General features: G+C 77.1%; 13 non-coding genes across 13 annotated transcripts; all 13 read right to left on the bottom strand.

Moving 5' to 3' along the window:
- Positions 1-1,363: 1,363 nt before the first annotated feature.
- On the bottom strand, positions 1,364-1,482 carry LOC144309751 (5S ribosomal RNA). Its single transcript, XR_013375644.1, has one exon. It is a non-coding gene; the product is annotated as a 5S ribosomal RNA (ribosomal RNA).
- A 1,695-nt stretch (positions 1,483-3,177) lies between these two features.
- On the bottom strand, positions 3,178-3,296 carry LOC144309752 (5S ribosomal RNA). Its single transcript, XR_013375645.1, has one exon. It is a non-coding gene; the product is annotated as a 5S ribosomal RNA (ribosomal RNA).
- A 1,707-nt stretch (positions 3,297-5,003) lies between these two features.
- LOC144309753 (5S ribosomal RNA) lies at positions 5,004-5,122 on the bottom strand. The gene has a single exon (XR_013375646.1). It is a non-coding gene; the product is annotated as a 5S ribosomal RNA (ribosomal RNA).
- Positions 5,123-6,832: 1,710 nt separating this feature from the next.
- Positions 6,833-6,951, bottom strand: LOC144309754 (5S ribosomal RNA). Its single transcript, XR_013375647.1, has one exon. It is a non-coding gene; the product is annotated as a 5S ribosomal RNA (ribosomal RNA).
- A 1,710-nt stretch (positions 6,952-8,661) lies between these two features.
- Positions 8,662-8,780, bottom strand: LOC144309755 (5S ribosomal RNA). The gene has a single exon (XR_013375648.1). It is a non-coding gene; the product is annotated as a 5S ribosomal RNA (ribosomal RNA).
- Positions 8,781-10,483: 1,703 nt separating this feature from the next.
- On the bottom strand, positions 10,484-10,602 carry LOC144309756 (5S ribosomal RNA). Its single transcript, XR_013375649.1, has one exon. It is a non-coding gene; the product is annotated as a 5S ribosomal RNA (ribosomal RNA).
- A 1,694-nt stretch (positions 10,603-12,296) lies between these two features.
- LOC144309758 (5S ribosomal RNA) lies at positions 12,297-12,415 on the bottom strand. The gene has a single exon (XR_013375651.1). It is a non-coding gene; the product is annotated as a 5S ribosomal RNA (ribosomal RNA).
- A 2,111-nt stretch (positions 12,416-14,526) lies between these two features.
- On the bottom strand, positions 14,527-14,645 carry LOC144309759 (5S ribosomal RNA). The gene has a single exon (XR_013375652.1). It is a non-coding gene; the product is annotated as a 5S ribosomal RNA (ribosomal RNA).
- Positions 14,646-16,336: 1,691 nt separating this feature from the next.
- Positions 16,337-16,455, bottom strand: LOC144309760 (5S ribosomal RNA). The gene has a single exon (XR_013375653.1). It is a non-coding gene; the product is annotated as a 5S ribosomal RNA (ribosomal RNA).
- A 1,707-nt stretch (positions 16,456-18,162) lies between these two features.
- LOC144309761 (5S ribosomal RNA) lies at positions 18,163-18,281 on the bottom strand. The gene has a single exon (XR_013375654.1). It is a non-coding gene; the product is annotated as a 5S ribosomal RNA (ribosomal RNA).
- A 1,702-nt stretch (positions 18,282-19,983) lies between these two features.
- LOC144309795 (5S ribosomal RNA) lies at positions 19,984-20,102 on the bottom strand. Its single transcript, XR_013375687.1, has one exon. It is a non-coding gene; the product is annotated as a 5S ribosomal RNA (ribosomal RNA).
- A 2,109-nt stretch (positions 20,103-22,211) lies between these two features.
- Positions 22,212-22,330, bottom strand: LOC144309796 (5S ribosomal RNA). Its single transcript, XR_013375688.1, has one exon. It is a non-coding gene; the product is annotated as a 5S ribosomal RNA (ribosomal RNA).
- Positions 22,331-24,036: 1,706 nt separating this feature from the next.
- Positions 24,037-24,155, bottom strand: LOC144309762 (5S ribosomal RNA). Its single transcript, XR_013375655.1, has one exon. It is a non-coding gene; the product is annotated as a 5S ribosomal RNA (ribosomal RNA).
- Between the last annotated feature and the right edge of the window lie 1,280 nt (positions 24,156-25,435).

Raw genomic sequence — 25,435 nt, forward strand, 5'->3', positions numbered from 1 at the left:
CGCCCCACATCGGGCCGCTCGCTGGGGGCCGGGGGCCGGGGGCCGGGGGCCGGGGGCTGGGGCCTGGGGGCTGCGGGGGGGTGTCGGGGTGTGCCGCGGGCCGGGGCCGGCGCCGGCGGGCCCCTGGCCTCTCCTGTTCTTCAGCCCGCCTGGCTCAAAGCCAAGCCGGGGCCGCCCGCGCCGCCGGACCCCATCGTCGCACAGGCAGGGACACAGACACAGGTGCCCACGACACACACACACACAGACAGACGGAAGGACACAGGCACTCGGAGCTGGGCCACACGGCCTGTGGGGGCGAGGCAGCCACCCCGCCGGAGGGGCGCAGGCCCTGGAGCTGCGTCAGGAGCCCTGGCAGCCGCAGGCCCTGCAGCCACGGGGTCAGGGATGCCGTTCCGCTCCCATTCCTGCCCATCAGCCGAACCGCCGCGGGGCCGTGTGCCTGCGTGCGTGCGCGGCGCCCTCGCCCAGGCGCGGAGCGAGTGTCTGTGGTGTGTCTTGCTGTGTCCCGAGCGGCTCTTTTGGGCCTGGGTGCCGGCCGCCCCCGCGTCGCTGTGGTCTTGGCTGTCGCGGGGTCACGGAGCGCGGAGCCCGGCGCCAACGGGGGGCCTGAGGCCCCCGGCGGTCGGGCCGTCTGGTTGGTGTCCTGGGCACGCGGAGCGTGGCCCCCGGGGCTGAGGGCCGAAGGGACGGTGGTCCGCGGGGGACGGAGGGCATGTCCTTCGGAGAGAAGGTGCAGGCGGGCCCGGGCCGAAGGTGGGGGGGGTGTTGCGGGTGGCTGGGTGGCTTGGTCGCTGGGGGCGGTGCTAGGGGCTGGGGGCGGGCCTGGGGGCGGGGCCTGGGGCGGGGCGAGGAGGGCCCGCAGGCAGGCCCGGCCCCCGGCCCCCGGCTCCCAAGCACCCCCCCCCTCGGCCCCACCGAGGGCCTCGCAGGCCTGCGAGGACGGGATCCAGCCCCCACCCGTCTCCCCCCAGCGACCGCACCGCCCCCCCGCGCCCCCGCCCCGAGGTTCCGGCTGTCGCCCCGTCCCCTCCCTGGGCCCCTTCGGGCCCCCTCGGCCCCCTCGGCCCCCTGGGACGCGCGGCCGGCTAGGATGCGGGTGGGCGTCGTTGAAGGGCTGCGAGGTTGAAGGGCTGGGAGGAAGAGGAGGTGTGTGGTGTATGTAGTGGCGTCCTGCCCGTGCAGCGGGCGCCCTCGGTGCCCCGCGGCGCCCTGCGGTGGTCCCGGCGGGGCGGGGGCCATGGCAGGGGTCGTCCGGAGGGCGCCGCCGCCGCCGCCGCCGCCGCCGCCGCCGCCGCCGCCGCCGCGTTGGGCGAGGGGGGTGTTGGCGGCAAAGGGACGGACAGGAAGGCCGAAGAAAAAAAGCCTACAGCACCCGGTATTCCCAGGCGGTCTCCCATCCAAGTACTAACCAGGCCCGACCCTGCTTAGCTTCCGAGATCAGACGAGATCGGGCGCGTTCAGGGTGGTATGGCCGTAGACGTCCGCGCCTGCCGCTGGGCGCCCCAAGAGCCTGCTCTGCGCCTCTCCAGGCCGGGCGCCCGCCGCTCCTCAGCCCTCCTCCGCCCGCCCTGTGCGGCCCGCCTGAACGCCTGCCTGCCTGCCTGCCTGCCTGCCTGCCTGCATGCTCGCCTGCCGGCCCGACTGATGGACTGACCGCCTCCCGCGCCGCGCCCGGGGTGGCGGAGGGCGCCTGCCCGGGCCGGGGGGTGGGGGCCAAGACGCGTCCCGCACCCCGGAGCCGAGTCTGTCGCGGGAGCCCGGGCGCGCTCCCGTCCCCGGCCTGTCGGGCTCGTCGCCGCCGCTCGGCTCCCCGGATGGCACGCCGCCCCACATCGGGCCGCTCGCTGGGGGCCGGGGGCCGGGGGCCGGGGGCTGGGGCCTGGGGGCTGCGGGGGGGTGTCGGGGTGTGCCGCGGGCCGGGGCCGGCGCCGGCGGGCCCCTGGCCTCTCCTGTTCTTCAGCCCGCCTGGCTCAAAGCCAAGCCGGGGCCGCCCGCGCCGCCGGACCCCATCGTCGCACAGGCAGGGACACAGACACAGGTGCCCACGACACACACACACACAGACAGACGGAAGGACACAGGCACTCGGAGCTGGGCCACACGGCCTGTGGGGGCGAGGCAGCCACCCCGCCGGAGGGGCGCAGGCCCTGGAGCTGCGTCAGGAGCCCTGGCAGCCGCAGGCCCTGCAGCCACGGGGTCAGGGATGCCGTTCCGCTCCCATTCATGCCCATCAGCCGAACCGCCGCGGGGCCGTGTGCCTGCGTGCGTGCGCGGCGCCCTGGCCCAGGCGCGGAGCGAGTGTCTGTGGTGTGTCTTGCTGTGTCCCGAGCGGCTCTTTGGGCCTGGGTGCCGGCCGCCCCCGCGTCGCTGTGGTCTTGGCTGTCGCGGGGTCACGGAGCGCGGAGCCCGGCGCCAACGGGGGGCCTGAGGCCCCCGGCGGTCGGGCCGTCTGGTTGGTGTCCTGGGCACGCGGAGCGTGGACCCCGGGGCTGAGGGCCGAAGGGACGGTGGTCCGCGGGGGACGGAGGGCATGTCCTTCGGAGAGAAGGTGCAGGCGGGCCCGGGCCGAAGGTGGGGGGGGTGTTGCGGGTGGCTGGGTGGCTTGGTCGCTGGGGGCGGTGCTAGGGGCTGGGGGCGGGCCTGGGGGCGGGGCCTGGGGCGGGGCGAGGAGGGCCCGCAGGCAGGCCCGGCCCCCGGCCCCCGGCTCCCAAGCACCCCCCCCTCGGCCCCACCGAGGGCCTCGCAGGCCTGCGAGGACGGGATCCAGCCCCCACCCGTCTCCCCCCAGCGACCGCACCGCCCCCCCGCGCCCCCGCCCCGAGGTTCCGGCTGTCGCCCCGTCCCCTCCCTGGGCCCCTTCGGGCCCCCTCGGCCCCCTCGGCCCCCTGGGACGCGCGGCCGGCTAGGATGCGGGTGGGCGTCGTTGAAGGGCTGCGAGGTTGAAGGGCTGGGAGGAAGAGGAGGTGTGTGGTGTATGTAGTGGCGTCCTGCCCGTGCAGCGGGCGCCCTCGGTGCCCCGCGGCGCCCTGCGGTGGTCCCGGCGGGGCGGGGGCCATGGCAGGGGTCGTCCGGAGGGCGCCGCCGCCGCCGCCGCCGCCGCCGCCGCCGCCGCCGCCGCGTTGGGCGAGGGGGGTGTTGGCGGCAAAGGGACGGACAGGAAGGCCGAAGAAAAAAAGCCTACAGCACCCGGTATTCCCAGGCGGTCTCCCATCCAAGTACTAACCAGGCCCGACCCTGCTTAGCTTCCGAGATCAGACGAGATCGGGCGCGTTCAGGGTGGTATGGCCGTAGACGTCCGCGCCTGCCGCTGGGCGCCCCAAGAGCCTGCTCTGCGCCTCTCCAGGCCGGGCGCCCGCCGCTCCTCAGCCCTCCTCCGCCCGCCCTGTGCGGCCCGCCTGAACGCCTGCCTGCCTGCCTGCCTGCCTGCCTGCCTGCATGCTCGCCTGCCGGCCCGACTGATGGACTGACCGCCTCCCGCGCCGCGCCCGGGGTGGCGGAGGGCGCCTGCCCGGGCCGGGGGGTGGGGGCCAAGACGCGTCCCGCACCCCGGAGCCGAGTCTGTCGCGGGAGCCCGGGCGCGCTCCCGTCCCCGGCCTGTCGGGCTCGTCGCCGCCGCTCGGCTCCCCGGATGGCACGCCGCCCCACATCGGGCCGCTCGCTGGGGGCCGGGGGCCGGGGGCCGGGGGCCGGGGGCTGGGGCCTGGGGGCTGCGGGGGGGTGTCGGGGTGTGCCGCGGGCCGGGGCCGGCGCCGGCGGGCCCCTGGCCTCTCCTGTTCTTCAGCCCGCCTGGCTCAAAGCCAAGCCGGGGCCGCCCGCGCCGCCGGACCCCATCGTCGCACAGGCAGGGACACAGACACAGGTGCCCACGACACACACACACACAGACAGACGGAAGGACACAGGCACTCGGAGCTGGGCCACACGGCCTGTGGGGGCGAGGCAGCCACCCCGCCGGAGGGGCGCAGGCCCTGGAGCTGCGTCAGGAGCCCTGGCAGCCGCAGGCCCTGCAGCCACGGGGTCAGGGATGCCGTTCCGCTCCCATTCCTGCCCATCAGCCGAACCGCCGCGGGGCCGTGTGCCTGCGTGCGTGCGCGGCGCCCTGGCCCAGGCGCGGAGCGAGTGTCTGTGGTGTGTCTTGCTGTGTCCCGAGCGGCTCTTTTGGGCCTGGGTGCCGGCCGCCCCCGCGTCGCTGTGGTCTTGGCTGTCGCGGGGTCACGGAGCGCGGAGCCCGGCGCCAACGGGGGGCCTGAGGCCCCCGGCGGTCGGGCCGTCTGGTTGGTGTCCTGGGCACGCGGAGCGTGGCCCCCGGGGCTGAGGGCCGAAGGGACGGTGGTCCGCGGGGGACGGAGGGCATGTCCTTCGGAGAGAAGGTGCAGGCGGGCCCGGGCCGAAGGTGGGGGGGGTGTTGCGGGTGGCTGGGTGGCTTGGTCGCTGGGGGCGGTGCTAGGGGCTGGGGGCGGGCCTGGGGGCGGGGCCTGGGGCGGGGCGAGGAGGGCCCGCAGGCAGGCCCGGCCCCCGGCCCCCGGCTCCCAAGCACCCCCCCCCTCGGCCCCACCGAGGGCCTCGCAGGCCTGCGAGGACGGGATCCAGCCCCCACCCGTCTCCCCCCAGCGACCGCACCGCCCCCCCGCGCCCCCGCCCCGAGGTTCCGGCTGTCGCCCCGTCCCCTCCCTGGGCCCCTTCGGGCCCCCTCGGCCCCCTCGGCCCCCTGGGACGCGCGGCCGGCTAGGATGCGGGTGGGCGTCGTTGAAGGGCTGCGAGGTTGAAGGGCTGGGAGGAAGAGGAGGTGTGTGGTGTATGTAGTGGCGTCCTGCCCGTGCAGCGGGCGCCCTCGGTGCCCCGCGGCGCCCTGCGGTGGTCCCGGCGGGGCGGGGGCCATGGCAGGGGTCGTCCGGAGGGCGCCGCCGCCGCCGCCGCCGCCGCCGCCGCCGCCGCCGCCGCCGCGTTGGGCGAGGGGGGTGTTGGCGGCAAAGGGACGGACAGGAAGGCCGAAGAAAAAAAGCCTACAGCACCCGGTATTCCCAGGCGGTCTCCCATCCAAGTACTAACCAGGCCCGACCCTGCTTAGCTTCCGAGATCAGACGAGATCGGGCGCGTTCAGGGTGGTATGGCCGTAGACGTCCGCGCCTGCCGCTGGGCGCCCCAAGAGCCTGCTCTGCGCCTCTCCAGGCCGGGCGCCCGCCGCTCCTCAGCCCTCCTCCGCCCGCCCTGTGCGGCCCGCCTGAACGCCTGCCTGCCTGCCTGCCTGCCTGCCTGCCTGCATGCTCGCCTGCCGGCCCGACTGATGGACTGACCGCCTCCCGCGCCGCGCCCGGGGTGGCGGAGGGCGCCTGCCCGGGCCGGGGGGTGGGGGCCAAGACGCGTCCCGCACCCCGGAGCCGAGTCTGTCGCGGGAGCCCGGGCGCGCTCCCGTCCCCGGCCTGTCGGGCTCGTCGCCGCCGCTCGGCTCCCCGGATGGCACGCCGCCCCACATCGGGCCGCTCGCTGGGGGCCGGGGGCCGGGGGCCGGGGGCCGGGGGCTGGGGCCTGGGGGCTGCGGGGGGGTGTCGGGGTGTGCCGCGGGCCGGGGCCGGCGCCGGCGGGCCCCTGGCCTCTCCTGTTCTTCAGCCCGCCTGGCTCAAAGCCAAGCCGGGGCCGCCCGCGCCGCCGGACCCCATCGTCGCACAGGCAGGGACACAGACACAGGTGCCCACGACACACACACACACAGACAGACGGAAGGACACAGGCACTCGGAGCTGGGCCACACGGCCTGTGGGGGCGAGGCAGCCACCCCGCCGGAGGGGCGCAGGCCCTGGAGCTGCGTCAGGAGCCCTGGCAGCCGCAGGCCCTGCAGCCACGCGGTCAGGGATGCCGTTCCGCTCCCATTCCTGCCCATCAGCCGAACCGCCGCGGGGCCGTGTGCCTGCGTGCGTGCGCGGCGCCCTGGCCCAGGCGCGGAGCGAGTGTCTGTGGTGTGTCTTGCTGTGTCCCGAGCGGCTCTTTTGGGCCTGGGTGCCGGCCGCCCCCGCGTCGCTGTGGTCTTGGCTGTCGCGGGGTCACGGAGCGCGGAGCCCGGCGCCAACGGGGGGCCTGAGGCCCCCGGCGGTCGGGCCGTCTGGTTGGTGTCCTGGGCACGCGGAGCGTGGCCCCCGGGGCTGAGGGCCGAAGGGACGGTGGTCCGCGGGGGACGGAGGGCATGTCCTTCGGAGAGAAGGTGCAGGCGGGCCCGGGCCGAAGGTGGGGGGGGTGTTGCGGGTGGCTGGGTGGCTTGGTCGCTGGGGGCGGTGCTAGGGGCTGGGGGCGGGCCTGGGGGCGGGGCCTGGGGCGGGGCGAGGAGGGCCCGCAGGCAGGCCCGGCCCCCGGCCCCCGGCTCCCAAGCACCCCCCCCCTCGGCCCCACCGAGGGCCTCGCAGGCCTGCGAGGACGGGATCCAGCCCCCACCCGTCTCCCCCCAGCGACCGCACCGCCCCCCCGCGCCCCCGCCCCGAGGTTCCGGCTGTCGCCCCGTCCCCTCCCTGGGCCCCTTCGGGCCCCCTCGGCCCCCTCGGCCCCCTGGGACGCGCGGCCGGCTAGGATGCGGGTGGGCGTCGTTGAAGGGCTGCGAGGTTGAAGGGCTGGGAGGAAGAGGAGGTGTGTGGTGTATGTAGTGGCGTCCTGCCCGTGCAGCGGGCGCCCTCGGTGCCCCGCGGCGCCCTGCGGTGGTCCCGGCGGGGCGGGGGCCATGGCAGGGGTCGTCCGGAGGGCGCCGCCGCCGCCGCCGCCGCCGCCGCCGCCGCCGCCGCCGCCGCCGCGTTGGGCGAGGGGGGTGTTGGCGGCAAAGGGACGGACAGGAAGGCCGAAGAAAAAAAGCCTACAGCACCCGGTATTCCCAGGCGGTCTCCCATCCAAGTACTAACCAGGCCCGACCCTGCTTAGCTTCCGAGATCAGACGAGATCGGGCGCGTTCAGGGTGGTATGGCCGTAGACGTCCGCGCCTGCCGCTGGGCGCCCCAAGAGCCTGCTCTGCGCCTCTCCAGGCCGGGCGCCCGCCGCTCCTCAGCCCTCCTCCGCCCGCCCTGTGCGGCCCGCCTGAACGCCTGCCTGCCTGCCTGCCTGCCTGCCTGCCTGCATGCTCGCCTGCCGGCCCGACTGATGGACTGACCGCCTCCCGCGCCGCGCCCGGGGTGGCGGAGGGCGCCTGCCCGGGCCGGGGGGTGGGGGCCAAGACGCGTCCCGCACCCCGGAGCCGAGTCTGTCGCGGGAGCCCGGGCGCGCTCCCGTCCCCGGCCTGTCGGGCTCGTCGCCGCCGCTCGGCTCCCCGGATGGCACGCCGCCCCACATCGGGCCGCTCGCTGGGGGCCGGGGGCCGGGGGCCGGGGGCCGGGGGCTGGGGCCTGGGGGCTGCGGGGGGGTGTCGGGGTGTGCCGCGGGCCGGGGCCGGCGCCGGCGGGCCCCTGGCCTCTCCTGTTCTTCAGCCCGCCTGGCTCAAAGCCAAGCCGGGGCCGCCCGCGCCGCCGGACCCCATCGTCGCACAGGCAGGGACACAGACACAGGTGCCCACGACACACACACACACAGACAGACGGAAGGACACAGGCACTCGGAGCTGGGCCACACGGCCTGTGGGGGCGAGGCAGCCACCCCGCCGGAGGGGCGCAGGCCCTGGAGCTGCGTCAGGAGCCCTGGCAGCCGCAGGCCCTGCAGCCACGCGGTCAGGGATGCCGTTCCGCTCCCATTCCTGCCCATCAGCCGAACCGCCGCGGGGCCGTGTGCCTGCGTGCGTGCGCGGCGCCCTGGCCCAGGCGCGGAGCGAGTGTCTGTGGTGTGTCTTGCTGTGTCCCGAGCGGCTCTTTTGGGCCTGGGTGCCGGCCGCCCCCGCGTCGCTGTGGTCTTGGCTGTCGCGGGGTCACGGAGCGCGGAGCCCGGCGCCAACGGGGGGCCTGAGGCCCCCGGCGGTCGGGCCGTCTGGTTGGTGTCCTGGGCACGCGGAGCGTGGCCCCCGGGGCTGAGGGCCGAAGGGACGGTGGTCCGCGGGGGACGGAGGGCATGTCCTTCGGAGAGAAGGTGCAGGCGGGCCCGGGCCGAAGGTGGGGGGGGTGTTGCGGGTGGCTGGGTGGCTTGGTCGCTGGGGGCGGTGCTAGGGGCTGGGGGCGGGCCTGGGGGCGGGGCCTGGGGCGGGGCGAGGAGGGCCCGCAGGCAGGCCCGGCCCCCGGCCCCCGGCTCCCAAGCACCCCCCCCCTCGGCCCCACCGAGGGCCTCGCAGGCCTGCGAGGACGGGATCCAGCCCCCACCCGTCTCCCCCCAGCGACCGCACCGCCCCCCCGCGCCCCCGCCCCGAGGTTCCGGCTGTCGCCCCGTCCCCTCCCTGGGCCCCTTCGGGCCCCCTCGGCCCCCTCGGCCCCCTGGGACGCGCGGCCGGCTAGGATGCGGGTGGGCGTCGTTGAAGGGCTGCGAGGTTGAAGGGCTGGGAGGAAGAGGAGGTGTGTGGTGTATGTAGTGGCGTCCTGCCCGTGCAGCGGGCGCCCTCGGTGCCCCGCGGCGCCCTGCGGTGGTCCCGGCGGGGCGGGGGCCATGGCAGGGGTCGTCCGGAGGGCGCCGCCGCCGCCGCCGCCGCCGCCGCCGCCGCCGCCGCCGCCGCCGCGTTGGGCGAGGGGGGTGTTGGCGGCAAAGGGACGGACAGGAAGGCCGAAGAAAAAAAGCCTACAGCACCCGGTATTCCCAGGCGGTCTCCCATCCAAGTACTAACCAGGCCCGACCCTGCTTAGCTTCCGAGATCAGACGAGATCGGGCGCGTTCAGGGTGGTATGGCCGTAGACGTCCGCGCCTGCCGCTGGGCGCCCCAAGAGCCTGCTCTGCGCCTCTCCAGGCCGGGCGCCCGCCGCTCCTCAGCCCTCCTCCGCCCGCCCTGTGCGGCCCGCCTGAACGCCTGCCTGCCTGCCTGCCTGCCTGCCTGCCTGCATGCTCGCCTGCCGGCCCGACTGATGGACTGACCGCCTCCCGCGCCGCGCCCGGGGTGGCGGAGGGCGCCTGCCCGGGCCGGGGGGTGGGGGCCAAGACGCGTCCCGCACCCCGGAGCCGAGTCTGTCGCGGGAGCCCGGGCGCGCTCCCGTCCCCGGCCTGTCGGGCTCGTCGCCGCCGCTCGGCTCCCCGGATGGCACGCCGCCCCACATCGGGCCGCTCGCTGGGGGCCGGGGGCCGGGGGCCGGGGGCCGGGGGCTGGGGCCTGGGGGCTGCGGGGGGGTGTCGGGGTGTGCCGCGGGCCGGGGCCGGCGCCGGCGGGCCCCTGGCCTCTCCTGTTCTTCAGCCCGCCTGGCTCAAAGCCAAGCCGGGGCCGCCCGCGCCGCCGGACCCCATCGTCGCACAGGCAGGGACACAGACACAGGTGCCCACGACACACACACACACAGACAGACGGAAGGACACAGGCACTCGGAGCTGGGCCACACGGCCTGTGGGGGCGAGGCAGCCACCCCGCCGGAGGGGCGCAGGCCCTGGAGCTGCGTCAGGAGCCCTGGCAGCCGCAGGCCCTGCAGCCACGCGGTCAGGGATGCCGTTCCGCTCCCATTCCTGCCCATCAGCCGAACCGCCGCGGGGCCGTGTGCCTGCGTGCGTGCGCGGCGCCCTCGCCCAGGCGCGGAGCGAGTGTCTGTGGTGTGTCTTGCTGTGTCCCGAGCGGCTCTTTTGGGCCTGGGTGCCGGCCGCCCCCGCGTCGCTGTGGTCTTGGCTGTCGCGGGGTCACGGAGCGCGGAGCCCGGCGCCAACGGGGGGCCTGAGGCCCCCGGCGGTCGGGCCGTCTGGTTGGTGTCCTGGGCACGCGGAGCGTGGCCCCCGGGGCTGAGGGCCGAAGGGACGGTGGTCCGCGGGGGACGGAGGGCATGTCCTTCGGAGAGAAGGTGCAGGCGGGCCCGGGCCGAAGGTGGGGGGGGTGTTGCGGGTGGCTGGGTGGCTTGGTCGCTGGGGGCGGTGCTAGGGGCTGGGGGCGGGCCTGGGGGCGGGGCCTGGGGCGGGGCGAGGAGGGCCCGCAGGCAGGCCCGGCCCCCGGCCCCCGGCTCCCAAGCACCCCCCCCTCGGCCCCACCGAGGGCCTCGCAGGCCTGCGAGGACGGGATCCAGCCCCCACCCGTCTCCCCCCAGCGACCGCACCGCCCCCCCGCGCCCCCGCCCCGAGGTTCCGGCTGTCGCCCCGTCCCCTCCCTGGGCCCCTTCGGGCCCCCTCGGCCCCCTCGGCCCCCTGGGACGCGCGGCCGGCTAGGATGCGGGTGGGCGTCGTTGAAGGGCTGCGAGGTTGAAGGGCTGGGAGGAAGAGGAGGTGTGTGGTGTATGTAGTGGCGTCCTGCCCGTGCAGCGGGCGCCCTCGGTGCCCCGCGGCGCCCTGCGGTGGTCCCGGCGGGGCGGGGGCCATGGCAGGGGTCGTCCGGAGGGCGCCGCCGCCGCCGCCGCCGCCGCCGCCGCCGCCGCCGCCGCGTTGGGCGAGGGGGGTGTTGGCGGCAAAGGGACGGACAGGAAGGCCGAAGAAAAAAAGCCTACAGCACCCGGTATTCCCAGGCGGTCTCCCATCCAAGTACTAACCAGGCCCGACCCTGCTTAGCTTCCGAGATCAGACGAGATCGGGCGCGTTCAGGGTGGTATGGCCGTAGACGTCCGCGCCTGCCGCTGGGCGCCCCAAGAGCCTGCTCTGCGCCTCTCCAGGCCGGGCGCCCGCCGCTCCTCAGCCCTCCTCCGCCCGCCCTGTGCGGCCCGCCTGAACGCCTGCCTGCCTGCCTGCCTGCCTGCCTGCCTGCATGCTCGCCTGCCGGCCCGACTGATGGACTGACCGCCTCCCGCGCCGCGCCCGGGGTGGCGGAGGGCGCCTGCCCGGGCCGGGGGGTGGGGGCCAAGACGCGTCCCGCACCCCGGAGCCGAGTCTGTCGCGGGAGCCCGGGCGCGCTCCCGTCCCCGGCCTGTCGGGCTCGTCGCCGCCGCTCGGCTCCCCGGATGGCACGCCGCCCCACATCGGGCCGCTCGCTGGGGGCCGGGGGCCGGGGGCCGGGGGCCGGGGGCTGGGGCCTGGGGGCTGCGGGGGGGTGTCGGGGTGTGCCGCGGGCCGGGGCCGGCGCCGGCGGGCCCCTGGCCTCTCCTGTTCTTCAGCCCGCCTGGCTCAAAGCCAAGCCGGGGCCGCCCGCGCCGCCGGACCCCATCGTCGCACAGGCAGGGACACAGACACAGGTGCCCACGACACACACACACACAGACAGACGGAAGGACACAGGCACTCGGAGCTGGGCCACACGGCCTGTGGGGGCGAGGCAGCCACCCCGCCGGAGGGGCGCAGGCCCTGGAGCTGCGTCAGGAGCCCTGGCAGCCGCAGGCCCTGCAGCCACGGGGTCAGGGATGCCGTTCCGCTCCCATTCCTGCCCATCAGCCGAACCGCCGCGGGGCCGTGTGCCTGCGTGCGTGCGCGGCGCCCTGGCCCAGGCGCGGAGCGAGTGTCTGTGGTGTGTCTTGCTGTGTCCCGAGCGGCTCTTTTGGGCCTGGGTGCCGGCCGCCCCCGCGTCGCTGTGGTCTTGGCTGTCGCGGGGTCACGGAGCGCGGAGCCCGGCGCCAACGGGGGGCCTGAGGCCCCCGGCGGTCGGGCCGTCTGGTTGGTGTCCTGGGCACGCGGAGCGTGGACCCCGGGGCTGAGGGCCGAAGGGACGGTGGTCCGCGGGGGACGGAGGGCATGTCCTTCGGAGAGAAGGTGCAGGCGGGCCCGGGCCGAAGGTGGGGGGGGTGTTGCGGGTGGCTGGGTGGCTTGGTCGCTGGGGGCGGTGCTAGGGGCTGGGGGCGGGCCTGGGGGCGGGGCCTGGGGCGGGGCGAGGAGGGCCCGCAGGCAGGCCCGGCCCCCGGCCCCCGGCTCCCAAGCACCCCCCCCTCGGCCCCACCGAGGGCCTCGCAGGCCTGCGAGGACGGGATCCAGCCCCCACCCGTCTCCCCCCAGCGACCGCACCGCCCCCCCGCGCCCCCGCCCCGAGGTTCCGGCTGTCGCCCCGTCCCCTCCCTGGGCCCCTTCGGGCCCCCTCGGCCCCCTCGGCCCCCTGGGACGCGCGGCCGGCTAGGATGCGGGTGGGCGTCGTTGAAGGGCTGCGAGGTTGAAGGGCTGGGAGGAAGAGGAGGTGTGTGGTGTATGTAGTGGCGTCCTGCCCGTGCAGCGGGCGCCCTCGGTGCCCCGCGGCGCCCTGCGGTGGTCCCGGCGGGGCGGGGGCCATGGCAGGGGTCGTCCGGAGGGCGCCGCCGCCGCCGCCGCCGCCGCCGCCGCCGCGTTGGGCGAGGGGGGTGTTGGCGGCAAAGGGACGGACAGGAAGGCCGAAGAAAAAAAGCCTACAGCACCCGGTATTCCCAGGCGGTCTCCCATCCAAGTACTAACCAGGCCCGACCCTGCTTAGCTTCCGAGATCAGACGAGATCGGGCGCGTTCAGGGTGGTATGGCCGTAGACGTCCGCGCCTGCCGCTGGGCGCCCCAAGAGCCTGCTCTGCGCCTCTCCAGGCCGGGCGCCCGCCGCTCCTCAGCCCTCCTCCGCCCGCCCTGTGCGGCCCGCCTGAACGCCTGCCTGCCTGCCTGCCTGCCTGCCTGCCTGCATGTTCGCCTGCCGGCCCGACTGATGGACTGACCGCCTCCCGCGCCGCGCCCGGGGTGGCGGAGGGCGCCTGCCCGGGCCGGGGGGTGGGGGCCAAGACGCGTCCCGCACCCCGGAGCCGAGTCTGTCGCGGGAGCCCGGGCGCGCTCCCGTCCCCGGCCTGTCGGGCTCGTCGCCGCCGCTCGGCTCCCCGGATGGCACGCCGCCCCACATCGGGCCGCTCGCTGGGGGCCGGGGGCCGGGGGCCGGGGGCCGGGGGCTGGGGCCTGGGGGCTGCGGGGGGGTGTCGGGGTGTGCCGCGGGCCGGGGCCGGCGCCGGCGGGCCCCTGGCCTCTCCTGTTCTTCAGCCCGCCTGGCTCAAAGCCAAGCCGGGGCCGCCCGCGCCGCCGGACCCCATCGTCGCACAGGCAGGGACACAGACACAGGTGCCCACGACACACACACACACAGACAGACGGAAGGACACAGGCACTCGGAGCTGGGCCACACGGCCTGTGGGGGCGAGGCAGCCACCCCGCCGGAGGGGCGCAGGCCCTGGAGCTGCGTCAGGAGCCCTGGCAGCCGCAGGCCCTGCAGCCACGCGGTCAGGGATGCCGTTCCGCTCCCATTCCTGCCCATCAGCCGAACCGCCGCGGGGCCGTGTGCCTGCGTGCGTGCGCGGCGCCCTCGCCCAGGCGCGGAGCGAGTGTCTGTGGTGTGTCTTGCTGTGTCCCGAGCGGCTCTTTTGGGCCTGGGTGCCGGCCGTCCCCGCGTCGCTGTGGTCTTGGCTGTCGCGGGGTCACGGAGCGCGGAGCCCGGCGCCAACGGGGGGCCTGAGGCCCCCGGCGGTCGGGCCGTCTGGTTGGTGTCCTGGGCACGCGGAGCGTGGCCCCCGGGGCTGAGGGCCGAAGGGACGGTGGTCCGCGGGGGACGGAGGGCATGTCCTTCGGAGAGAAGGTGCAGGCGGGCCCGGGCCGAAGGTGGGGGGGGTGTTGCGGGTGGCTGGGTGGCTTGGTCGCTGGGGGCGGTGCTAGGGGCTGGGGGCGGGCCTGGGGGCGGGGCCTGGGGCGGGGCGAGGAGGGCCCGCAGGCAGGCCCGGCCCCCGGCCCCCGGCTCCCAAGCACCCCCCCCCTCGGCCCCACCGAGGGCCTCGCAGGCCTGCGAGGACGGGATCCAGCCCCCACCCGTCTCCCCCCAGCGACCGCACCGCCCCCCCGCGCCCCCGCCCCGAGGTTCCGGCTGTCGCCCCGTCCCCTCCCTGGGCCCCTTCGGGCCCCCTCGGCCCCCTCGGCCCCCCGGGGCTGAGGGCCGAAGGGACGGTGGTCCGCGGGGGACGGAGGGCATGTCCTTCGGAGAGAAGGTGCAGGCGGGCCCGGGCCGAAGGTGGGGGGGTGTTGCGGGTGGCTGGGTGGCTTGGTCGCTGGGGGCGGTGCCAGGGAATTGCTAGGGGCTGGGGGCGGGCCTGGGGGCGGGGCCTGGGGCGGGGCGAGGAGGGCCCGCAGGCAGGCCCGGCCCCCGGCCCCCGGCTCCCAAGCACCCCCCCCCTCGGCCCCACCGAGGGCCTCGCAGGCCTGCGAGGACGGGATCCAGCCCCCACCCGTCTCCCCCCAGCGACCGCACCGCCCCCCCGCGCCCCCGCCCCGAGGTTCCGGCTGTCGCCCCGTCCCCTCCCTGGGCCCCTTCGGGCCCCCTCGGCCCCCTCGGCCCCCTGGGACGCGCGGCCGGCTAGGATGCGGGTGGGCGTCGTTGAAGGGCTGCGAGGTTGAAGGGCTGGGAGGAAGAGGAGGTGTGTGGTGTATGTAGTGGCGTCCTGCCCGTGCAGCGGGCGCCCTCGGTGCCCCGCGGCGCCCTGCGGTGGTCCCGGCGGGGCGGGGGCCATGGCAGGGGTCGTCCGGAGGGCGCCGCCGCCGCCGCCGCCGCCGCCGCCGCCGCCGCGTTGGGCGAGGGGGGTGTTGGCGGCAAAGGGACGGACAGGAAGGCCGAAGAAAAAAAGCCTACAGCACCCGGTATTCCCAGGCGGTCTCCCATCCAAGTACTAACCAGGCCCGACCCTGCTTAGCTTCCGAGATCAGACGAGATCGGGCGCGTTCAGGGTGGTATGGCCGTAGACGTCCGCGCCTGCCGCTGGGCGCCCCAAGAGCCTGCTCTGCGCCTCTCCAGGCCGGGCGCCCGCCGCTCCTCAGCCCTCCTCCGCCCGCCCTGTGCGGCCCGCCTGAACGCCTGCCTGCCTGCCTGCCTGCCTGCCTGCATGCTCGCCTGCCGGCCCGACTGATGGACTGACCGCCTCCCGCGCCGCGCCCGGGGTGGCGGAGGGCGCCTGCCCGGGCCGGGGGGTGGGGGCCAAGACGCGTCCCGCACCCCGGAGCCGAGTCTGTCGCGGGAGCCCGGGCGCGCTCCCGTCCCCGGCCTGTCGGGCTCGTCGCCGCCGCTCGGCTCCCCGGATGGCACGCCGCCCCACATCGGGCCGCTCGCTGGGGGCCGGGGGCCGGGGGCCGGGGGCTGGGGCCTGGGGGCTGCGGGGGGGTGTCGGGGTGTGCCGCGGGCCGGGGCCGGCGCCGGCGGGCCCCTGGCCTCTCCTGTTCTTCAGCCCGCCTGGCTCAAAGCCAAGCCGGGGCCGCCCGCGCCGCCGGACCCCATCGTCGCACAGGCAGGGACACAGACACAGGTGCCCACGACACACACACACACAGACAGACGGAAGGACACAGGCACTCGGAGCTGGGCCACACGGCCTGTGGGGGCGAGGCAGCCACCCCGCCGGAGGGGCGCAGGCCCTGGAGCTGCGTCAGGAGCCCTGGCAGCCGCAGGCCCTGCAGCCACGGGGTCAGGGATGCCGTTCCGCTCCCATTCATGCCCATCAGCCGAACCGCCGCGGGGCCGTGTGCCTGCGTGCGTGCGCGGCGCCCTGGCCCAGGCGCGGAGCGAGTGTCTGTGGTGTGTCTTGCTGTGTCCCGAGCGGCTCTTTGGGCCTGGGTGCCGGCCGCCCCCGCGTCGCTGTGGTCTTGGCTGTCGCGGGGTCACGGAGCGCGGAGCCCGGCGCCAACGGGGGGCCTGAGGCCCCCGGCGGTCGGGCCGTCTGGTTGGTGTCCTGGGCACGCGGAGCGTGGACCCCGGGGCTGAGGGCCGAAGGGACGGTGGTCCGCGGGGGACGGAGGGCATGTCCTTCGGAGAGAAGGTGCAGGCGGGCCCGGGCCGAAGGTGGGGGGGGTGTTGCGGGTGGCTGGGTGGCTTGGTCGCTGGGGGCGGTGCTAGGGGCTGGGGGCGGGCCTGGGGGCGGGGCCTGGGGCGGGGCGAGGAGGGCCCGCAGGCAGGCCCGGCCCCCGGCCCCCGGCTCCCAAGCACCCCCCCCTCGGCCCCACCGAGGGCCTCGCAGGCCTGCGAGGACGGGATCCAGCCCCCACCCGTCTCCCCCCAGCGACCGCACCGCCCCCCCGCGCCCCCGCCCCGAGGTTCCGGCTGTCGCCCCGTCCCCTCCCTGGGCCCCTTCGGGCCCCCTCGGCCCCCTCGGCCCCCTGGGACGCGCGGCCGGCTAGGATGCGGGTGGGCGTCGTTGAAGGGCTGCGAGGTTGAAGGGCTGGGAGGAAGAGGAGGTGTGTGGTGTATGTAGTGGCGTCCTGCCCGTGCAGCGGGCGCCCTCGGTGCCCCGCGGCGCCCTGCGGTGGTCCCGGCGGGGCGGGGGCCATGGCAGGGGTCGTCCGGAGGGCGCCGCCGCCGCCGCCGCCGCCGCCGCCGCCGCCGCCGCCGCGTTGGGCGAGGGGGGTGTTGGCGGCAAAGGGACGGACAGGAAGGCCGAAGAAAAAAAGCCTACAGCACCCGGTATTCCCAGGCGGTCTCCCATCCAAGTACTAACCAGGCCCGACCCTGCTTAGCTTCCGAGATCAGACGAGATCGGGCGCGTTCAGGGTGGTATGGCCGTAGACGTCCGCGCCTGCCGCTGGGCGCCCCAAGAGCCTGCTCTGCGCCTCTCCAGGCCGGGCGCCCGCCGCTCCTCAGCCCTCCTCCGCCCGCCCTGTGCGGCCCGCCTGAACGCCTGCCTGCCTGCCTGCCTGCCTGCCTGCCTGCATGCTCGCCTGCCGGCCCGACTGATGGACTGACCGCCTCCCGCGCCGCGCCCGGGGTGGCGGAGGGCGCCTGCCCGGGCCGGGGGGTGGGGGCCAAGACGCGTCCCGCACCCCGGAGCCGAGTCTGTCGCGGGAGCCCGGGCGCGCTCCCGTCCCCGGCCTGTCGGGCTCGTCGCCGCCGCTCGGCTCCCCGGATGGCACGCCGCCCCACATCGGGCCGCTCGCTGGGGGCCGGGGGCCGGGGGCCGGGGGCCGGGGGCTGGGGCCTGGGGGCTGCGGGGGGGTGTCGGGGTGTGCCGCGGGCCGGGGCCGGCGCCGGCGGGCCCCTGGCCTCTCCTGTTCTTCAGCCCGCCTGGCTCAAAGCCAAGCCGGGGCCGCCCGCGCCGCCGGACCCCATCGTCGCACAGGCAGGGACACAGACACAGGTGCCCACGACACACACACACACAGACAGACGGAAGGACACAGGCACTCGGAGCTGGGCCACACGGCCTGTGGGGGCGAGGCAGCCACCCCGCCGGAGGGGCGCAGGCCCTGGAGCTGCGTCAGGAGCCCTGGCAGCCGCAGGCCCTGCAGCCACGGGGTCAGGGATGCCGTTCCGCTCCCATTCCTGCCCATCAGCCGAACCGCCGCGGGGCCGTGTGCCTGCGTGCGTGCGCGGCGCCCTGGCCCAGGCGCGGAGCGAGTGTCTGTGGTGTGTCTTGCTGTGTCCCGAGCGGCTCTTTTGGGCCTGGGTGCCGGCCGCCCCCGCGTCGCTGTGGTCTTGGCTGTCGCGGGGTCACGGAGCGCGGAGCCCGGCGCCAACGGGGGGCCTGAGGCCCCCGGCGGTCGGGCCGTCTGGTTGGTGTCCTGGGCACGCGGAGCGTGGCCCCCGGGGCTGAGGGCCGAAGGGACGGTGGTCCGCGGGGGACGGAGGGCATGTCCTTCGGAGAGAAGGTGCAGGCGGGCCCGGGCCGAAGGTGGGGGGGGTGTTGCGGGTGGCTGGGTGGCTTGGTCGCTGGGGGCGGTGCTAGGGGCTGGGGGCGGGCCTGGGGGCGGGGCCTGGGGCGGGGCGAGGAGGGCCCGCAGGCAGGCCCGGCCCCCGGCCCCCGGCTCCCAAGCACCCCCCCCCTCGGCCCCACCGAGGGCCTCGCAGGCCTGCGAGGACGGGATCCAGCCCCCACCCGTCTCCCCCCAGCGACCGCACCGCCCCCCCGCGCCCCCGCCCCGAGGTTCCGGCTGTCGCCCCGTCCCCTCCCTGGGCCCCTTCGGGCCCCCTCGGCCCCCTCGGCCCCCTGGGACGCGCGGCCGGCTAGGATGCGGGTGGGCGTCGTTGAAGGGCTGCGAGGTTGAAGGGCTGGGAGGAAGAGGAGGTGTGTGGTGTATGTAGTGGCGTCCTGCCCGTGCAGCGGGCGCCCTCGGTGCCCCGCGGCGCCCTGCGGTGGTCCCGGCGGGGCGGGGGCCATGGCAGGGGTCGTCCGGAGGGCGCCGCCGCCGCCGCCGCCGCCGCCGCCGCCGCCGCCGCCGCCGCGTTGGGCGAGGGGGGTGTTGGCGGCAAAGGGACGGACAGGAAGGCCGAAGAAAAAAAGCCTACAGCACCCGGTATTCCCAGGCGGTCTCCCATCCAAGTACTAACCAGGCCCGACCCTGCTTAGCTTCCGAGATCAGACGAGATCGGGCGCGTTCAGGGTGGTATGGCCGTAGACGTCCGCGCCTGCCGCTGGGCGCCCCAAGAGCCTGCTCTGCGCCTCTCCAGGCCGGGCGCCCGCCGCTCCTCAGCCCTCCTCCGCCCGCCCTGTGCGGCCCGCCTGAACGCCTGCCTGCCTGCCTGCCTGCCTGCCTGCCTGCATGCTCGCCTGCCGGCCCGACTGATGGACTGACCGCCTCCCGCGCCGCGCCCGGGGTGGCGGAGGGCGCCTGCCCGGGCCGGGGGGTGGGGGCCAAGACGCGTCCCGCACCCCGGAGCCGAGTCTGTCGCGGGAGCCCGGGCGCGCTCCCGTCCCCGGCCTGTCGGGCTCGTCGCCGCCGCTCGGCTCCCCGGATGGCACGCCGCCCCACATCGGGCCGCTCGCTGGGGGCCGGGGGCCGGGGGCCGGGGGCCGGGGGCTGGGGCCTGGGGGCTGCGGGGGGGTGTCGGGGTGTGCCGCGGGCCGGGGCCGGCGCCGGCGGGCCCCTGGCCTCTCCTGTTCTTCAGCCCGCCTGGCTCAAAGCCAAGCCGGGGCCGCCCGCGCCGCCGGACCCCATCGTCGCACAGGCAGGGACACAGACACAGGTGCCCACGACACACACACACACAGACAGACGGAAGGACACAGGCACTCGGAGCTGGGCCACACGGCCTGTGGGGGCGAGGCAGCCACCCCGCCGGAGGGGCGCAGGCCCTGGAGCTGCGTCAGGAGCCCTGGCAGCCGCAGGCCCTGCAGCCACGCGGTCAGGGATGCCGTTCCGCTCCCATTCCTGCCCATCAGCCGAACCGCCGCGGGGCCGTGTGCCTGCGTGCGTGCGCGGCGCCCTGGCCCAGGCGCGGAGCGAGTGTCTGTGGTGTGTCTTGCTGTGTCCCGAGCGGCTCTTTGGGCCTGGGTGCCGGCCGCCCCCGCGTCGCTGTGGTCTTGGCTGTCGCGGGGTCACGGAGCGCGGATCCCGGCGCCAACGGGGGGCCTGAGGCCCCCGGCGGTCGGGCCGTCTGGTTGGTGTCCTGGGCACGCGGAGCGTGGACCCCGGGGCTGAGGGCCGAAGGGACGGTGGTCCGCGGGGGACGGAGGGCATGTCCTTCGGAGAGAAGGTGCAGGCGGGCCCGGGCCGAAGGTGGGGGGGGTGTTGCGGGTGGCTGGGTGGCTTGGTCGCTGGGGGCGGTGCTAGGGGCTGGGGGCGGGCCTGGGGGCGGGGCCTGGGGCGGGGCGAGGAGGGCCCGCAGGCAGGCCCGGCCCCCGGCCCCCGGCTCCCAAGCACCCCCCCCTCGGCCCCACGGAGGGCCTCGCAGGCCTGCGAGGACGGGATCCAGCCCCCACCCGTCTCCCCCCAGCGACCGCACCGCCCCCCCGCGCCCCCGCCCCGAGGTTCCGGCTGTCGCCCCGTCCCCTCCCTGGGCCCCTTCGGGCCCCCTCGGCCCCCTCGGCCCCCTGGGACGCGCGGCCGGCTAGGATGCGGGTGGGCGTCGTTGAAGGGCTGCGAGGTTGAAGGGCTGGGAGGAAGAGGAGGTGTGTGGTGTATGTAGTGGCGTCCTGCCCGTGCAGCGGGCGCCCTCGGTGCCCCGCGGCGCCCTGCGGTGGTCCCGGCGGGGCGGGGGCCATGGCAGGGGTCGTCCGGAGGGCGCCGCCGTCGCCGCCGCCGCCGCCGCCGCCGCCGCCGCCGCGTTGGGCGAGGGGGGTGTTGGCGGCAAAGGGACGGACAGGAAGGCCGAAGAAAAAAAGCCTACAGCACCCGGTATTCCCAGGCGGTCTCCCATCCAAGTACTAACCAGGCCCGAACCTGCTTAGCTTCCGAGATCAGACGAGATCGGGCGCGTTCAGGGTGGTATGGCCGTAGACGTCCGCGCCTGCCGCTGGGCGCCCCAAGAGCCTGCTCTGCGCCTCTCCAGGCCGGGCGCCCGCCGCTCCTCATCCCTCCTCCGCCCGCCCTGTGCGGCCCGCCTGAACGCCTGCCTGCCTGCCTGCCTGCCTGCCTGCATGCTCGCCTGCCGGCCCGACTGATGGACTGACCGCCTCCCGCGCCGCGCCCGGGGTGGCGGAGGGCGCCTGCCCGGGCCGGGGGGTGGGGGCCAAGACGCGTCCCGCACCCCGGAGCCGAGTCTGTCGCGGGAGCCCGGGCGCGCTCCCGTCCCCGGCCTGTCGGGCTCGTCGCCGCCGCTCGGCTCCCCGGATGGCACGCCGCCCCACATCGGGCCGCTCGCTGGGGGCCGGGGGCCGGGGGCCGGGGGCCGGGGGCTGGGGCCTGGGGGCTGCGGGGGGGTGTCGGGGTGTGCCGCGGGCCGGGGCCGGCGCCGGCGGGCCCCTGGCCTCTCCTGTTCTTCAGCCCGCCTGGCTCAAAGCCAAGCCGGGGCCGCCCGCGCCGCCGGACCCCATCGTCGCACAGGCAGGGACACAGACACAGGTGCCCACGACACACACACACACAGACAGACGGAAGGACACAGGCACTCGGAGCTGGGCCACACGGCCTGTGGGGGCGAGGCAGCCACCCCGCCGGAGGGGCGCAGGCCCTGGAGCTGCGTCAGGAGCCCTGGCAGCCGCAGGCCCTGCAGCCACGCGGTCAGGGATGCCGTTCCGCTCCCATTCCTGCCCATCAGCCGAACCGCCGCGGGGCCGTGTGCCTGCGTGCGTGCGCGGCGCCCTGGCCCAGGCGCGGAGCGAGTGTCTGTGGTGTGTCTTGCTGTGTCCCGAGCGGCTCTTTGGGCCTGGGTGCCGGCCGCCCCCGCGTCGCTGTGGTCTTGGCTGTCGCGGGGTCACGGAGCGCGGAGCCCGGCGCCAACGGGGGGCCTGAGGCCCCCGGCGGTCGGGCCGTCTGGTTGGTGTCCTGGGCACGCGGAGCGTGGACCCCGGGGCTGAGGGCCGAAGGGACGGTGGTCCGCGGGGGACGGAGGGCATGTCCTTCGGAGAGAAGGTGCAGGCGGGCCCGGGCCGAAGGTGGGGGGGGTGTTGCGGGTGGCTGGGTGGCTTGGTCGCTGGGGGCGGTGCTAGGGGCTGGGGGCGGGCCTGGGGGCGGGGCCTGGGGCGGGGCGAGGCGGGCCCGCAGGCAGGCCCGGCCCCCGGCCCCCGGCTCCCAAGCACCCCCCCCCTCGGCCCCACCGAGGGCCTCGCAGGCCTGCGAGGACGGGATCCAGCCCCCACCCGTCTCCCCCCAGCGACCGCACCGCCCCCCCGCGCCCCCGCCCCGAGGTTCCGGCTGTCGCCCCGTCCCCTCCCTGGGCCCCTTCGGGCCCCCTCGGCCCCCTCGGCCCCCCGGGGCTGAGGGCCGAAGGGACGGTGGTCCGCGGGGGACGGAGGGCATGTCCTTCGGAGAGAAGGTGCAGGCGGGCCCGGGCCGAAGGTGGGGGGGTGTTGCGGGTGGCTGGGTGGCTTGGTCGCTGGGGGCGGTGCCAGGGAATTGCTAGGGGCTGGGGGCGGGCCTGGGGGCGGGGCCTGGGGCGGGGCGAGGAGGGCCCGCAGGCAGGCCCGGCCCCCGGCCCCCGGCTCCCAAGCACCCCCCCCCTCGGCCCCACCGAGGGCCTCGCAGGCCTGCGAGGACGGGATCCAGCCCCCACCCGTCTCCCCCCAGCGACCGCACCGCCCCCCCGCGCCCCCGCCCCGAGGTTCCGGCTGTCGCCCCGTCCCCTCCCTGGGCCCCTTCGGGCCCCCTCGGCCCCCTCGGCCCCCTGGGACGCGCGGCCGGCTAGGATGCGGGTGGGCGTCGTTGAAGGGCTGCGAGGTTGAAGGGCTGGGAGGAAGAGGAGGTGTGTGGTGTATGTAGTGGCGTCCTGCCCGTGCAGCGGGCGCCCTCGGTGCCCCGCGGCGCCCTGCGGTGGTCCCGGCGGGGCGGGGGCCATGGCAGGGGTCGTCCGGAGGGCGCCGCCGCCGCCGCCGCCGCCGCCGCCGCCGCCGCCGCGTTGGGCGAGGGGGGTGTTGGCGGCAAAGGGACGGACAGGAAGGCCGAAGAAAAAAAGCCTACAGCACCCGGTATTCCCAGGCGGTCTCCCATCCAAGTACTAACCAGGCCCGAACCTGCTTAGCTTCCGAGATCAGACGAGATCGGGCGCGTTCAGGGTGGTATGGCCGTAGACGTCCGCGCCTGCCGCTGGGCGCCCCAAGAGCCTGCTCTGCGCCTCTCCAGGCCGGGCGCCCGCCGCTCCTCAGCCCTCCTCCGCCCGCCCTGTGCGGCCCGCCTGAACGCCTGCCTGCCTGCCTGCCTGCCTGCCTGCATGCTCGCCTGCCGGCCCGACTGATGGACTGACCGCCTCCCGCGCCGCGCCCGGGGTGGCGGAGGGCGCCTGCCCGGGCCGGGGGGTGGGGGCCAAGACGCGTCCCGCACCCCGGAGCCGAGTCTGTCGCGGGAGCCCGGGCGCGCTCCCGTCCCCGGCCTGTCGGGCTCGTCGCCGCCGCTCGGCTCCCCGGATGGCACGCCGCCCCACATCGGGCCGCTCGCTGGGGGCCGGGGGCCGGGGGCCGGGGGCCGGGGGCTGGGGCCTGGGGGCTGCGGGGGGGTGTCGGGGTGTGCCGCGGGCCGGGGCCGGCGCCGGCGGGCCCCTGGCCTCTCCTGTTCTTCAGCCCGCCTGGCTCAAAGCCAAGCCGGGGCCGCCCGCGCCGCCGGACCCCATCGTCGCACAGGCAGGGACACAGACACAGGTGCCCACGACACACACACACACAGACAGACGGAAGGACACAGGCACTCGGAGCTGGGCCACACGGCCTGTGGGGGCGAGGCAGCCACCCCGCCGGAGGGGCGCAGGCCCTGGAGCTGCGTCAGGAGCCCTGGCAGCCGCAGGCCCTGCAGCCACGCGGTCAGGGATGCCGTTCCGCTCCCATTCCTGCCCATCAGCCGAACCGCCGCGGGGCCGTGTGCCTGCGTGCGTGCGCGGCGCCCTGGCCCAGGCGCGGAGCGAGTGTCTGTGGTGTGTCTTGCTGTGTCCCGAGCGGCTCTTTTGGGCCTGGGTGCCGGCCGCCCCCGCGTCGCTGTGGTCTTGGCTGTCGCGGGGTCACGGAGCGCGGAGCCCGGCGCCAACGGGGGGCCTGAGGCCCCCGGCGGTCGGGCCGTCTGGTTGGTGTCCTGGGCACGCGGAGCGTGGCCCCCGGGGCTGAGGGCCGAAGGGACGGTGGTCCGCGGGGGACGGAGGGCATGTCCTTCGGAGAGAAGGTGCAGGCGGGCCCGGGCCGAAGGTGGGGGGGGTGTTGCGGGTGGCTGGGTGGCTTGGTCGCTGGGGGCGGTGCTAGGGGCTGGGGGCGGGCCTGGGGGCGGGGCCTGGGGCGGGGCGAGGAGGGCCCGCAGGCAGGCCCGGCCCCCGGCCCCCGGCTCCCAAGCACCCCCCCCCTCGGCCCCACCGAGGGCCTCGCAGGCCTGCGAGGACGGGATCCAGCCCCCACCCGTCTCCCCCCAGCGACCGCACCGCCCCCCCGCGCCCCCGCCCCGAGGTTCCGGCTGTCGCCCCGTCCCCTCCCTGGGCCCCTTCGGGCCCCCTCGGCCCCCTCGGCCCCCTGGGACGCGCGGCCGGCTAGGATGCGGGTGGGCGTCGTTGAAGGGCTGCGAGGTTGAAGGGCTGGGAGGAAGAGGAGGTGTGTGGTGTATGTAGTGGCGTCCTGCCCGTGCAGCGGGCGCCCTCGGTGCCCCGCGGCGCCCTGCGGTGGTCCCGGCGGGGCGGGGGCCATGGCAGGGGTCGTCCGGAGGGCGCCGCCGCCGCCGCCGCCGCCGCCGCCGCCGCCGCCGCCGCCGCCGCGTTGGGCGAGGGGGGTGTTGGCGGCAAAGGGACGGACAGGAAGGCCGAAGAAAAAAAGCCTACAGCACCCGGTATTCCCAGGCGGTCTCCCATCCAAGTACTAACCAGGCCCGACCCTGCTTAGCTTCCGAGATCAGACGAGATCGGGCGCGTTCAGGGTGGTATGGCCGTAGACGTCCGCGCCTGCCGCTGGGCGCCCCAAGAGCCTGCTCTGCGCCTCTCCAGGCCGGGCGCCCGCCGCTCCTCAGCCCTCCTCCGCCCGCCCTGTGCGGCCCGCCTGAACGCCTGCCTGCCTGCCTGCCTGCCTGCCTGCCTGCATGCTCGCCTGCCGGCCCGACTGATGGACTGACCGCCTCCCGCGCCGCGCCCGGGGTGGCGGAGGGCGCCTGCCCGGGCCGGGGGGTGGGGGCCAAGACGCGTCCCGCACCCCGGAGCCGAGTCTGTCGCGGGAGCCCGGGCGCGCTCCCGTCCCCGGCCTGTCGGGCTCGTCGCCGCCGCTCGGCTCCCCGGATGGCACGCCGCCCCACATCGGGCCGCTCGCTGGGGGCCGGGGGCCGGGGGCCGGGGGCCGGGGGCTGGGGCCTGGGGGCTGCGGGGGGGTGTCGGGGTGTGCCGCGGGCCGGGGCCGGCGCCGGCGGGCCCCTGGCCTCTCCTGTTCTTCAGCCCGCCTGGCTCAAAGCCAAGCCGGGGCCGCCCGCGCCGCCGGACCCCATCGTCGCACAGGCAGGGACACAGACACAGGTGCCCACGACACACACACACACAGACAGACGGAAGGACACAGGCACTCGGAGCTGGGCCACACGGCCTGTGGGGGCGAGGCAGCCACCCCGCCGGAGGGGCGCAGGCCCTGGAGCTGCGTCAGGAGCCCTGGCAGCCGCAGGCCCTGCAGCCACGCGGTCAGGGATGCCGTTCCGCTCCCATTCCTGCCCATCAGCCGAACCGCCGCGGGGCCGTGTGCCTGCGTGCGTGCGCGGCGCCCTGGCCCAGGCGCGGAGCGAGTGTCTGTGGTGTGTCTTGCTGTGTCCCGAGCGGCTCTTTGGGCCTGGGTGCCGGCCGCCCCCGCGTCGCTGTGGTCTTGGCTGTCGCGGGGTCACGGAGCGCGGATCCCGGCGCCAACGGGGGGCCTGAGGCCCCCGGCGGTCGGGCCGTCTGGTTGGTGTCCTGGGCACGCGGAGCGTGGACCCCGGGGCTGAGGGCCGAAGGGACGGTGGTCCGCGGGGGACGGAGGGCATGTCCTTCGGAGAGAAGGTGCAGGCGGGCCCGGGCCGAAGGTGGGGGGGGTGTTGCGGGTGGCTGGGTGGCTTGGTCGCTGGGGGCGGTGCTAGGGGCTGGGGGCGGGCCTGGGGGCGGGGCCTGGGGCGGGGCGAGGAGGGCCCGCAGGCAGGCCCGGCCCCCGGCCCCCGGCTCCCAAGCACCCCCCCCTCGGCCCCACGGAGGGCCTCGCAGGCCTGC

Source organism: Canis aureus, unplaced genomic scaffold (assembly GCF_053574225.1).
Source record: "Canis aureus isolate CA01 unplaced genomic scaffold, VMU_Caureus_v.1.0 ptg000210l_RagTag, whole genome shotgun sequence".
Lineage (NCBI taxonomy): Eukaryota > Metazoa > Chordata > Mammalia > Carnivora > Canidae > Canis > Canis aureus.